This window comes from Dioscorea cayenensis, chromosome 11 (genome assembly GCF_009730915.1).
Source record: "Dioscorea cayenensis subsp. rotundata cultivar TDr96_F1 chromosome 11, TDr96_F1_v2_PseudoChromosome.rev07_lg8_w22 25.fasta, whole genome shotgun sequence".
NCBI lineage: Eukaryota > Viridiplantae > Streptophyta > Magnoliopsida > Dioscoreales > Dioscoreaceae > Dioscorea > Dioscorea cayenensis.
The window spans coordinates 8,811,952-8,825,852 of NC_052481.1; the positions used below are offsets into that span (position 1 = coordinate 8,811,952).

Consider the following 13,901-nt stretch of genomic DNA (forward strand, 5'->3'; position numbering starts at 1 on the left):
TCAACAGCGCTATTTACATCCGGCCGAGAAAACAGGAAAACACATAATCCACACGGGCGTGTGGAAATTCCACACGCCCATGTGAAAAATCCACAAGGGTGCCCAAATGGGCGTGTGGATTCCTGATTCCAGCCCTTTAAAAGTCTATTTCAGCCCGATTTCAGCATTCTTTTCTCCATCTTTTTCCCTATATTTTCTTCCACCTTTCCCCATCTTTGGAGGTGCTGGCGGCTAGGATTTGGAGAGGCTTTGGCAAGGCATTAGAGAGGTTTGACGGCCTTCAACACCGCATTTCCTTCGGAAGAGAGCTATTGGGGGAGCTTTTGTCCGTACCGATCCAGCGAAGTGTGCCCTAGGTTTAACGAGGGACCTTTAAAGAAGACGCGGTTGATCCACAAGACCTTCGACATGAACACAAGGGGTTTTTCATTCATGGATTGCATCTCTTTACTTTGGATTTCATTATCTACTGTATTTTGCTCCATGGAGAGCTAAACCCCTTGTAGGGTATTTGTGAACCCTAGGATGTATTCATTTCATTGAATCTCTTTATTATGCTTTCAATTATTTGATGTTTATTGTGAGTTCTAATCTTGTTGGTGTGATAGTTTCAATACTCCCCTAGAGTGACATTAGGGTTGAGAGTTCTTGTTTGTAACTCTTGTGAGTGAGTGACACACCACGAGAGTTAGACAAAGCTAGATTGAAGAGGGTTGAGAAGGTGAGTCGAGAGGTAGTAGAGCGTCCCCTATCCCCTCCGGTGTGATCTATCCTACCTCCACACTCCAAGAGTTCTTTGCGGCCATAGTAGACAGAATGGGCTAAGGGATGATCTTCCACTGGGGCTTAGTTGCGAGTGCAACGGAGTGAAGTGTTGAAGTGATTTTAGCACGTAGGGCTTAATTGTGTTTAGGGACCTTCCACCTGGACCAAGGGTTAGGTCTATACATAGGAATAGGGTTTATCACTCGGAATCCCTAGAACTCATTGCAATTCTATACGAGTGCGAGGTTGAGAGGTTATTCAATTTCTCCTCCGGGACATGTATAGAGTTAGGTATGGTTGACCTTAGATTTGGGACCAATTATTAAAGGATATCCATGACTCATTAATGCATTAGTTAGAATGCATAATAGGGGGTTTTGCACTTTTAACGATTGTCCTATGTGGAACAATATCTGGGTACCCCATTTATCGTCGATTGGCTCCCCTATCTTTTACTTGCGCCTCCTTTATCTTTTCTTATTTTCATTTAAATGGATTGGTTTTCACATCACTTTCAACATTATTTCATTCTAGTTAAATATCAATCTTGGTGGTTCTAAGCACTATTCCTTTTGGATTCGACTACCCTCTCACCAGGGTATTATTACTTCGACACCATTGCACTTGCGGTTTACACGCATATTCGGTCGTGTCACAAATCATGTATATAAAATCATCCACAAGGATTAATAAAACATGCAAGCCATGGGAACACAAGATTAGAACTCAAATCAACTCAAATTTAATAGAAAACATAAAACATATCAATACAAAAGATAAGATCCTAGGGTGCATATGCCAAAATACCTACTAGGGTTTAGCCCTCCATGGAGCAAGTTACATAACAAAGATTAATACAATGAATAACAATGTAAACCATAGAAAAAAACCAACTTGAATTCATAATGATGGCCTTGATGGGTCGCTCAACGTTTTGAAGAATCCTTCTCCGAAGCTAGGTTATCGAAGGCCCCCTCGATGCTATGACCAAGGAAAGATCGATCAAAGTTGGTGAATAGCGGCCCCTAATCTTGACAAAGACCTCCTCTAGAACTGATAAGTGCTTGTGTACTAAGAGTATGAAGTATTCTTTTCTTACAATAAGTATTACTTTTATCGGGTTTTATCACTAATATGTGTGTTTTTGTGTTCTTTTGCGCATATAGGGTTGTGGAGCCAAATAGAGAAAAAAAGGAGCCAAAGTAGATTGCAAATGCATTATGTTGATGGAATCTTGAAGTAGACACACGAGAAGCCATATGAGTGTGTGCCAACCTCTATTATGCTTGATGGAATATGTAACTTGGAAGGGCACAAAGGTAGTCACACTCATGTGTTCCGACTTATACAAGGCTAGCAAAATTACTGTCAAATGTGCTTTTACTTGAAGATACATCGCAATCTACAGCATAGACGTGTGCTCGTTTATGTTACCTCGATGAAAAGTGTGGATTTGGGAGTATTTTGGTAGAGTACTGTAGCAGGTTATAGTAGCTATAATGTCCGAATATGCGGGTAAACTGCAAGTGCACGGGTGTCGAAGTAATAATTACCCCGGTGAGTGGGTAGTCGAATCCACAAGGAATGGAAGTATTAGTATTAACAACTTCTTAGTTATCTAGTCAAATTCAATGAATATTGTGGAATGAACTAATTGCAAGAATTAATTAACAAATGAGTGAATGGACAAGAAAAGGACTAGAGGAGTTCTCAATCACTAAAGATGAGGTACTCGGGCAATGCTCCCCCTAGGACCTCTCATGAGGCTCAAAGTTCACTACATGTTCCTAAAGCAAGTCTATTGAGTTCAGGTAATCCAAGAATAACTGGTACTTGTCTCCAAGCAACCGATACTAGTCCCCTACAAGGCTCGGGCAGAGAAATCATACAATCTCAACAACTTATAACCCATATGACCGTACTAAACCTTAAGGAAACCTAAGAGTGAGACTGATTCCTAAATGTAGATCTAACCCTATTTCCCGGCGAAGGATCCCTAACCCCCTACAAGACTCTAGCGGAGAAATTGAGCAATCTCATAAATCACACCAAATATGGTTGCAAAGAGAAAAGAGAATACAGAGATAGGAAACATTCAATCGGAGGGGAAAGGAGACACTCCACTACCTCATGGCTCACCCTCTCAACCATCTTTAACCTTGAAGTTCTAACTTTAATGGAGACTTCTGTCATCAAAATAATAGATCAAGCAATCTATATCAATCACAATACTTATCAGTAGTAAATAAATGTAGCAATTTACTATAGCAGTTATTGTTCACAGGCCACTGAAAAAACCAAAATCTGCAGATTTATACGGGCGTGTGGTAATTCCATAAGCCCATGAGGATTACTGATTCCAGTCATATATAAAGTCGCGATTCAGCTAGATTTTAGAGTCTTTCTTTCCATCTTTTCTCCATCTTTTGAGAGGCTTGTGGCTAGAGTTTAGAGGGGCTTTGCAAAGGCTTTTGGAGTGGTTCTATGGCTTCAAAACTGTGTTTCTCTTGGAAGATAGTTATTAGGGGAGCTTTCATCGGCACCGAATAGAAGAGGTGTGTCCTAGGCTTGACAAGGGGACCTTTGGAGTGGATGAGGCTACTCCAGAAGACCATCGACACATATACCGAGGGGGTTTTTCTTATGGATTACATATTTTTACTTTCGATTTCATTATTGATTCTATCTTGCTTCATGGAGAGGTAAACCTCCTAGTGGGTACTTGGACTTGTAAACCCTAGGATGCTATAGTTTCATTGACCTTTTATTATGTTTTCCTTAATTGATGTCTTTAATTGGGTTCCAATCTTGGATGCTTGTTGAATGATTTCTCACTTAGAGTGACACTAGGGTTGAGAGTCTGATAAGTGCTTGTGTGATATTAATACGAAGCATTCTTTCCTTATGTTGAGCATTACTCTTCTCGGGTTTTTACACTAATATGTGTGTTTTTATGTTACTTTCGTGCAGGTAGGGTTGTGAGACTGATTATGAAGGAAAGAAGCCAATGTAGATCATAATGCACCGATTTTGGGGGAAATCTTGCTAAAGTTCAAACGCGAAGACATAGGTCGGGTGTGAGATGCTAGAGTGTGTGCCAACCTCCTCGTATTCGAGTTGGCACATCCATTTGGAGGGGCACAAGGATAGTCACACTCGAGCATTTCGACTTATGCACATAAAACAAGAGCTCCACCACCTTGTCTATCATTGAAGAAGCAAGTGATCCATGACGTAAACGTCTGCCCGTTTGCGTTACCCCGATAAAAGCCAGATTCTGTAGCAGCACTGTTCATAGCCGGCCAAGAAAACAGGAATTCAGAGAACCCACACGGGCATGTGGAAATTATCCATGCCCGTGTGGAAATTCCACATGGGCGTGTGAAAGATCCACAGGCCCGTGTGGTCGCCCGATTCCAGCCCTATTTAAAGCCGATTCAGCCCTGATTTCAGCATTCTTTTCTCCATCTTTTCCCCAACATAAGAGAGGGCTTCGGCTAGGGTTTTGAGGGTTATTGGCTAAGGTTTTGGAGAGGTTCTACGGCTCTGACATCGCGCGTCATTTGGAAGAAGGTTATTAGGAGAGCTTTCGTCAGCACCGATCCGGCGAGGTGTATCCTAGGCCGGACAAAAGATCTTTTGCGATGAGGAGAGGACACTCCACAAGACCATCGACATGACTATCAAGGGGGTTTCTCTATGGATTCATTGCTTTTACATTCTATTTCTTTGATTGTACCATGGAGAGCTAAACCCCTAGTGGGTACTTGGGTATTTGTGAACCCTAGGATGTATTTGTTTCATTGAATCTCTTTATTATGCTTTCAATTAATTGATGTTTATTGTGAGTTCCAAACTTGAATGCTTCATGCTATGAACATTTCCCCTAGAGTGACACTAGGGTTGAGAGTTCTTGTTGGTAACCTTGTGAGTGAGTAACACACCACAAGCATTAGACAAAGCTAGGTTGGAGATGGTTGAGAGGGTAAGTCGAGAGGTACAGGAGCATCCCCTTTTCCCTCTGACGTGATAGATTCTACCTCCGTTCCTTGAGTTCTTTGCGGCCATAATAGAGTGAATGGTCTAAAGGATGACCCTCCGCTGGGGCTTAGTTGCGTGTGCAACGGAGTGAAGCGTTGAGGTGATCTTAGTATCTAGGGCTTAATTATGGTTAGGGACCTTCCTCCTGGACCAAAGGGTTAGGTCTATAATTAGGAAGAGATTTATCACATGGAATCCCTAGAGCTCATTGCAACTCTATTCGAGTGCGAGGTAGAGAGGTTATCTAATCTCTCCTCCGGGACATGTATAGAGTTAGGCATAGTTAACCTTAGATTTGGGACTATGTATTTAAGGATTTCCACGACTCACCATTGCATTGATTAGGAAACATAATAGAGGGTTCTTGCACTTGAAATAATTATCCTAGGCGGAGCATTATCCGAGTACCCCATCTTTATCGATTGCCTTACCATTTCCTTTACTCGTGCTCTCTTACTTGTTGCTTTTACTTTGAGAATTGAGTCACTGTCACACTTATCACTATTGATCTTTCACATAGCTAAGAAGCGGATTAAGTGTTTTTACTCCCTACTCCCTGTGGATTCGATACCCGCTCATCCGGGATTATTACTTCGACAAACCCGTGCACTTGCGGGATATACGCAAGGGGACCTTGTTAAGTTTTTGGCGTTGTTGCCGGGGAGTAGGCGTTTAGGGATACTTTGCACTTTGTTTTCTTAGCTATTTCACCATACATTCTATTTCATATCTTCTTATTCTATCATCGTTCTGATTTCTTTTTCTTTCTTTTTGGGTGCAACTCTAGGTTATGACCCGAGGAAATCCCTCAATACTGATTGAAGGAGATCTTGAGGTTGAACGTACACTTAGAAGAAAAGGGAAAGAGCCTGTGCAACTACAGTCTAATTTAGCTGATTTGGAAGTGGAAGAATCTGAAAACATGGCAGAACAGAATGAGCAATAGCGAACATTATCCAATTATGCCAGACCTTCAGTGTTGGGGACACAATTGAGTATTGTGCGTCCCCCGATTACAGCTCAGAACTTTGAGTTGAAGCCGACATTCATCCACATGTTGCAGCAATCTGCACAGTTCAAAGGTTTGGCCAATTGGGATCCAAATAGTCATATAGAGAGTTTTCTCGAGGTGTGTGATATGTTGAAGATAAACGGAGTGACGGATGATGCCATAAAGTTGAGAGCCTTCCCATTTTCTCTAAAGGGGAAAGCGAAGCAGGGGCTACACTCATTACCTAGAGCATCGATCACCACATGGGAGGAGATGGTAGAAGCTTTTCTTGCCCATTATTTCCCTTCCAGAAAATCTGCAAAGCTTAGGAATGAGATCTCATCCTTTGTTCAGTTGGAATTGGATTCTCTATTTGAGACATGGGAAAGGTTCAAGGAGCTCCTGAGAAAGTGCCCGCAACACGGATTCCCGGAGTGGATGATTGTTCAGACCTTTTACAAAGGTTTGAACCCGAGTACAAAGCAACTCTTGGATGTTGCAGCAGGAGGTACCTTAGGTAGCAAGACTACCGATGAGGCCCGTCAGTTAATTGAAGAAATGGGGTTAAACAGCTACCAATGGAATGCTAGGGAAAAGAAAAAAGTGGCCGATCTCCATGAGATAGATGCGGTAAGTTCATTGGTGGCTCAAGTGGAAAATTTGAGTTAGAAGTTAGATCTTCTAACTTCAAACTGAGTGGCGGCCATGACTAATTGCACTGAGTGTGGTGGAGGACATGCTCCCTCCGATTGCCCGATCTCTATCAGTGATGTTTCTTTGGTGGAGAACGTTGATTTTGTAGGTAATGGCATGAGACCTCAAGGAAACCCATATAGAAATACCTACAATTCGGGTTGGAAGAATTATCCCAATTTCTCATGGAGTAATCAGGGTCCACAAAAGGCCATGGGGCCACCGGGTTTCCACAACAACAACAAGCCCTCGGGTGAAAAATAGAGTCTCAGGTTTGGAAACCCGAATGAATGACTTAGAGAAGCACTTGACAAGATTTGTGTAATCTGTAAATACAAGGTTTGAATCAGTCGAAGCTACACTTCGCAACCACACCGCCTCTTTGCATAACCTTGAAAATCAGGTGGGGCAAATTGCGAAGTCTCTTTCTGAAAGGCCATATGGAAGCTTGCTGAGCAATACAGAGACCAACCCTAGAAAGCATGTGAAGGCGATCATTTTGAGAAGTGGTCATGAGGTTGAAGGTAGGCTTCCGAGTGAGAAGCCAAAAGAACACGCACCCGAGGTTATAGAGGTAGAAGAGGGGACAAGTAAAGAGAGAGAGGTGGCACCCCCACCTTTCTAGCCAAGTATCCCTTATCCCTCTAGATTGAAAAATGACCAAGGGGATGAATAGTACAAGAAGTTCCTGAGTTTGTTCAAACAACTCCACATCAATATTAATTTTGTTGAGGCATTGGCCCAAATGCCTAAGTATGCGAAGTTCTTGAAAGACTTGTTGACTAACAAGAGGAAGTTGGAGGAAAGTGCTTCAGTGATTTTGGATGCTTCATGCTCGGCGGTAATGCAAAAGAACATGCCGAACAAGAAAAAAGACCCGGGAAGCTTCATCATTCCATGTAATATTGGCAATCTTGGTAAAAAAATGGCATTGGCGGACTCAGGGGCCAGTATCAATGTTATGCCATACACCTTCTTTCAAAAGCTAGGCTTGGGCGAGCCTAGGCCTACTTGGATTACTTTGCAACTAGCGGACCGAACAGTGCGACATCCGAGAGGCATCATTGAAGACGTGCTTGTCAAGATGGACAAGTACATTTTTCCAGTTGACTTTGTAGTGTTAGATGTCTATGAGGATGCGGATATACCCTTGATACTTGGGAGACTGTTCTTGCGGACTTCTAAAGCATTGATTGATATGGACAGCAGAGAGCTCACATTAAGAGTTGGAGATGACAAGCTCACATACCGCCTTGCTGAAGCAATGCAGCATTCTCTTGATTTCGATGATACTTTATACTTTCTAGATACTACTGATGAGATTGTTGATGAATACATGCAGGAAATGTTCAATCCGGATCCGTATGAAGGTTTGTTCGACCAAGTGGAGGGATATGAAGATGAAATGATGCTTGGATCAACGGAAGAAGTACCATGTACTCTGGGGATCCTGAAGAAGGTGCTCCGGAAAATGAAGAGGCTAGGAGATGCCACCAGAAATACTCCAAGGCTGTTGGAGACGTCTGTGAATGGAAGTAGTTGGATGAATCATTGCTAGGTGGTCCCAAGCCTGATAATACACCTTCTACTTTCAATAGATTGTGCTCATCAAGCTTTCAAGTCATAGGTAAGAGGGCAACCTTCATCTATGAACCCCCGTGAGGTAAGACAAGGTACGTCAAGCTTAGTGACGTTAAACAAGCACTTCTTGGGAGGCAACCCAAGTGTTTACTATTTTTCTTAGTTGAATAATGTAGTGTTTTGCATGAATAAATTGTGGAGTGTTGGTGTCTTGATTTTTAGATGCTTGTGCTGCGATTTATCCTACCTCTATTTCCTAGAGTTCTTTGCTTTCACAATAGAGTGAAGTGCTAATAAAGGAACTCCACTAAAGCTTTGTTGTGTGAGAAACAGAGTGAAGGGTTGAAGTAATGTTTAGTATCCGGGGCTTAATCGTGACTAGGGGTCTTTCACTGGGACCAAAGGGTTAGACCTACATATAGGAATATTGTTTATCACTTGGAAACCTAGAACTTCTTATAACTTTCCATAGCGTTCGGTGTTGAGACTAAGCTATTTCTCCACCGGGACATAGTGTAGAGTTTGTCATGGTTGACCTTAGGTTTAGGACCGTGTATTTTAGGATTTTCACGACTCATTAAGAATCAGTTAGGAGACATAATAGTTGGTCTTGCACTTGAATTAATAATCCTAGGGGGAGCAATGCCCGAGTACCCCACTTTCTATCGATTGTCTTTTCTCTCATTTTATAGTGTCTCTCTTTCTTATTTTCTTTAGTCTCGTTTACATTGATTTTATCCACACCATTATTGTTTCATCTTCTTTTAGTTAAATAGCAATCGTTGTGTTTCTATTCACTATTCCATATGGATAAGATAACCCACTCACCTTGGATTTATTACTTCGATAAGCCCGTGCACTTGCGGGTGACATACAATTGGTGTGTCAAGAACCCTAGCCACTTTACCCTTTGAATGGTCACAAAAAGTCCAGCAAAAAATCTCTAAAGATTAGGGCAAATGGCCTATTTATAGTCATAAACCGCGACTGTCACTTGTCTTCACGAGTCCACGTGAAATTTCCACGTGCCAGCGTAGGCAGCAAGAATTTCCACACTGTCATGTGGAATAGTGTTTTTGTTATTATATTTCTACAGCAAAATAGTACAATATCTCTTCAAAAAAGTGGTTCAAACACTCTTCTCTTAAGGCCACATGGTCGGGCACAGTCCATGTGGTAGGCTGTATGACTTTTTTTTGTTGACTTATCATTTGAAAGGTCTTGCATTCTTTACAAAGAGAATGAACATGGAGATGTGACTATCTTTGTGCCTTTCTAACTGGCAAATAGGCTTGAATCCTCTTGGAAGTTGGCACACACCTCCATGTTCATGAGCTCCTCTTGTGTATTAATCCTTGGATTGAACAAGAACTCCCAAAATGTGTCTTTATAGCCTATATTTGTTTCTTTTTCTTCCTTCAAGGCATTCACAATCTAATTGCACAAAAGAACACCAAATACACTATATGAGACATAAACCATGATAAAAAATGATGCTCAATGCATGTAAAACATATAGGAAAGTATGTCTACTCTAGCACTTGTCATCTTCCTTATTAGCTTTTAGTCTAAAAGGGTAAGGAACTTAGGTTTTATATTCTTGAACTGTGGGTCGAACTAGTGATGACTCTTTTAGTCATTCCTCAATTGCATCCTCTTCCTCCTCCATTGATTATTATGAAGTACTAGGGCCTTCTCGTATGGTTACACTCTCTATCATGACACTAGGACTCCGAGTGGGCCTTGCCTCGATGGTCTTACCACTACAGAGTGAAATACCCTTAAGCTGGTCCCTTGGGTTTGATTCACTGTTTCTTGGTAGGCTTCCTTGATGTCTTTCGGTACTAGATCTTGGCAACTGTCCATTCGTGCATCATTACTAGTCATATATTTGGCCAAAATATCTTTTGTTTACATTTTCCTTTTAGACTGTAGTTCTTGGGACTGGTATTGGTAGTTCTATTACAGATGAAGCCTCTACTGCTGACCTTGACTCCAGGAGAAGTTAGGATTGTTCCTCCACCCTTGGTTGTAGGTGATGCTATATGGGTTATTCTGGTTCTTCTGACTTCCTCTGATATAGTTAGCCCATTCCATAAGAGCTAATGCTTACCTTACATTCAAGCACTAGGATGCTCCATGCCATCCTCCACAAGTTTCTCAAAATAAAATGACCCTGGAATTCAAGCTGGCACCCAAACTATTTCTCATGAATAAATCTAATTTTCCTGTGAGTACATCTATTTTGCTGCCAAAGTGATATCTGTGTCTATCTTATACAACTTGTTTACCTTTAGATGTCTCCCTCTTAAACTCCATCGTGATTTATTGTTTGCCATGTCTTTGAATAAATGTTCTACTTCATCAGGATACTTATTACTTAGAGATCCTCTGACTGCTGTGTTAATGAGCTGCTTTGTCTTGTAGTTCAACCTGTTGTACAAAATTTATAATCTCATCCATGAAGTGAATCCATTATGCGGGCACCACCTAAGAATGTCCTTGAATTATTGATGTGCCTCGAACAGTGTTTTTGATTCTCCTTGCTTAAATGTCAAGATCTTCTTCCTGATCATTGCTGCCTTACTCGGTGGGAAGTATCATCCAAGGAATTTTTCTACTAAGTCATTCCATGTCTTAATCTAGCCTGGTGCTAGGGAAGTAAGCTACCGGTATGCCGAGCCTTTCAAACTGAAAGGAAAGAGTCACAATATGATCGCATCATCTATCACTGTGCTTATCTTGAATGTCAAATAGTTATGCACAAAATTTGAGAGATGGGCATTTGGGTCTTTACGCACTAGATTATCAAACTCATATGAGTTATGAATCATCCTAATAGTGTTAGCTTTGATTTTGAAGTTATTAGCTACTACTACCAGGGATTGCACACTGAATCTTACCCTGTAAACTACTGCTGGGGCTTGCATACTGAATCTTAACTTGTAAACTATGGCCTCTCATACTCTCATAGTGTTATTCTTGGTTTAACCATAGTTGCAAATTCTACGCTGTTACTATCACTATCCACTTCCATAACTAGCCTCTTTTGGAGTTTGCTCAACAATGTTAGGGTTCTCTCTAGTTCGCTGCTTCCTTCTACTAAATTAATGGGATTAGCTCTGGTCATGAATAATCATCTGTATTAGAGTGTAGTAGCAATAAGTCTTCAATATTGTTTAAATATAATAATACAATAAAAATAAGATTAGTTAATAAACTAAGCTACAAGTTTTCCTAGAATCTCGCAATTGTGATTCCTCAGCAACAGTGCCCAAAACATGATGGATGCTTATGGGTCTGTCAATTCTGCAATTATATAAGCATACAAATATGCACATAATACTACAGATTGTCCGTGATACCGTAAGTGCATGGGTTATCAAGTAATACCTCATGGGTGAACACGAGGGTCGTATTTCCCTATGAATAGCGAGAGGCTCCTATTACTTCCTTTTCATTTATCAATAGCCTAATTGTTTATGCTTTTTCTTTAGTTTACTTCTACAATACTATTAAACAATACAATTGGAGACGTCATTAACACACTTAGAAGGAGTTGGGAGTATGTACTATAGTTATTGTTTTTATTAATTACGCTAGGTGACAAGTGCTTGTGTATTAGTAATACGAAGTATTTTTTTCTTACAATGAGCATTAGTTTTCTCAGATTTTATTGCTAATACATGTGTATTTGTGTTCTTTTGTGTATGTAGGGTTGTGGAGACAAGTATAGAAGAATGAAGCCAAAGTAGATTGCGTTTGCACTTTATTTGATGGAATCTTGGAGTGAACAAACGTGAAGACACAAGTTGTGCTCAAAGACATGTGAGTGTGTGCCAACCTCCGTTGTGTTCAAGGAAATATGCAAATTGGAGAGGCACAAAGGCAATCACGCTTATGTTTTCCGATTGCTGTTCTTGGAGATTCAATTTCCTGGAGATTAGATTTACTATTCATAGGCCGCAGAAAATCGATTCATAGGCCGCATTTAAGTCATGATTTCAGCCTGATTTCAAAATTCCGTTTTCCATATTTTGGCTATCTTTTCTCCACCTTCGGAGGTGCCCACAGGTAGGGTTTGGAGAGGTTTTAGCTTGACTTTTAGAGAGGTTTATGGCCTTCGACACCGTGTTTTCTTCGGAATAGAGTTATTGGGCAGCTTTCGTCGGCACCGATCCGATGAGTTGTGCCCTAGGCTTGACATGGGAACCTTTGGAAAAGACGCGGTCACTCCACAAGACTATCGACATGAACAGCAAGGGGGGTTTTATTCATTGATTGCATATTTTTACTTTTGATTTCATTATTGATTATATTTGCTCCATGGAGAGCTAAACCCCTAGTAGGTAATTGGACTTGTAAACCCTATGGTGATGTTGTTTCTTTGATCTTTCATTATGCTTTCTTAAATTGATGTTTTAATTAAGTTCCAATCTTGAATTCTCATTGAGTTGATTTTCCCTTAAAGTGACACTAGGGTTGAGAATCCATTTTGGTAATTCTTGTAGATGAGTGACACACCATGATGGTTAGATAATGCTAGATTAGAGAGGGTTGTGAGGATGCAAAACTTCCCCTTTCCCTTCCGTTGTGATTGATCCTACCTCCATGTTCTAACAGTTTTTTGCAGTCACAATAGAGTATAGTGCTAAGAGACGACCTCCACTGGGCTTGGTTGCATAAGCAACAGAGTGAAGCATTAAAGTAATTGTTAGTATTTGGGGCTTAATTATGACTAGGGTCTTTCGCCTGGAACAAAGGGTTAGATCTATTTTAGGAAATAGGGTTTATCACTTGGAATCCCTAGAGCTTTAAGCAACCTGGCACAGTGTGAGGTGTTGAGACTAAGTGATTTCTCCACTGGGGCATAGTGTAGGGTTAGTCATTGTTGGCCTTAAGTTGTGGGACCATGTGTTTAAGGATTTCCATGACTCATTAGACATCAGTTAAGAGACATAATGATTTGCCTTGCATTGAATCAACAGTCCTAGGGTGAGCAATGTCCGTTTGACCTATTTATTGTTGATTGCCTATAATTTCTTTTATTCGCGCCTAGTTCTTCTTTTCTAATTTCTATTTGCATTGATTTGTTTTCACATCACTATTAATTCATATCGTTCTAGTTAAATTTAAATCTTTGTGTTTCTGACAATGCTCCTTGCTTATGACCTGCAAGTGCACGGGTTTGTTAAAGTAATAAATCCCAAGTGAGTGGGGTATCGTATCCAAAGTGAGTAGGGAAAAAAAATACTTGAATTGCTACTTAACCAAGTGAAGATGAATAATGATTGTGTTGATAAGATGTAATGTAAACAGAAATAAAAGGAACAAGAATGAGAGGCACAAGTAAGCGAGAGGAAAGGCAATCGATAGAAGTGGGGTACTCCGACAATGCTCCCCTAGAACTAATGCTTCAAGTGTAAAACCTACCATTATACTTTCTAATTTATAATCAATGAGTCATGGAAATCCTAAAGCACATGATTCCAAACCTAAGGTCACATGTGACTAACCCTACACTATGTCCCAGTGGAGAAATCACTCAGTCTCAACACCTCACACTGAACAAAGTTGCATGGAGTTCTAGGGATTCCAAGTGATAAACCCTATTCCTATGTGTAGATCTAACCCTTTGGTCCAGGTGAAAGACACATAGTTATAATTAAGCCCCATATACTAAAGTCACTTCAACGCTTCACTATGTTTCTCGCACAACTAAGCCCCAATGGAGTTCATCCCCTAGCACTTCACTCTATTATAACTACAAAGAACTCTAGCAAATAGGGGTAGGATAAATCACACCGGAGGGGAAAGGGGACGCTCCGCT

The 13,901-nt window shown here is 40.8% G+C and overlaps 1 non-coding gene across 1 annotated transcript; it reads right to left on the reverse strand.

Moving 5' to 3' along the window:
- Positions 1–6,118: 6,118 nt before the first annotated feature.
- LOC120272919 lies at positions 6,119–6,225 on the reverse strand. Its single transcript, XR_005540451.1, has one exon. It is a non-coding gene; the product is annotated as a small nucleolar RNA R71 (small nucleolar RNA).
- Between the last annotated feature and the right edge of the window lie 7,676 nt (positions 6,226–13,901).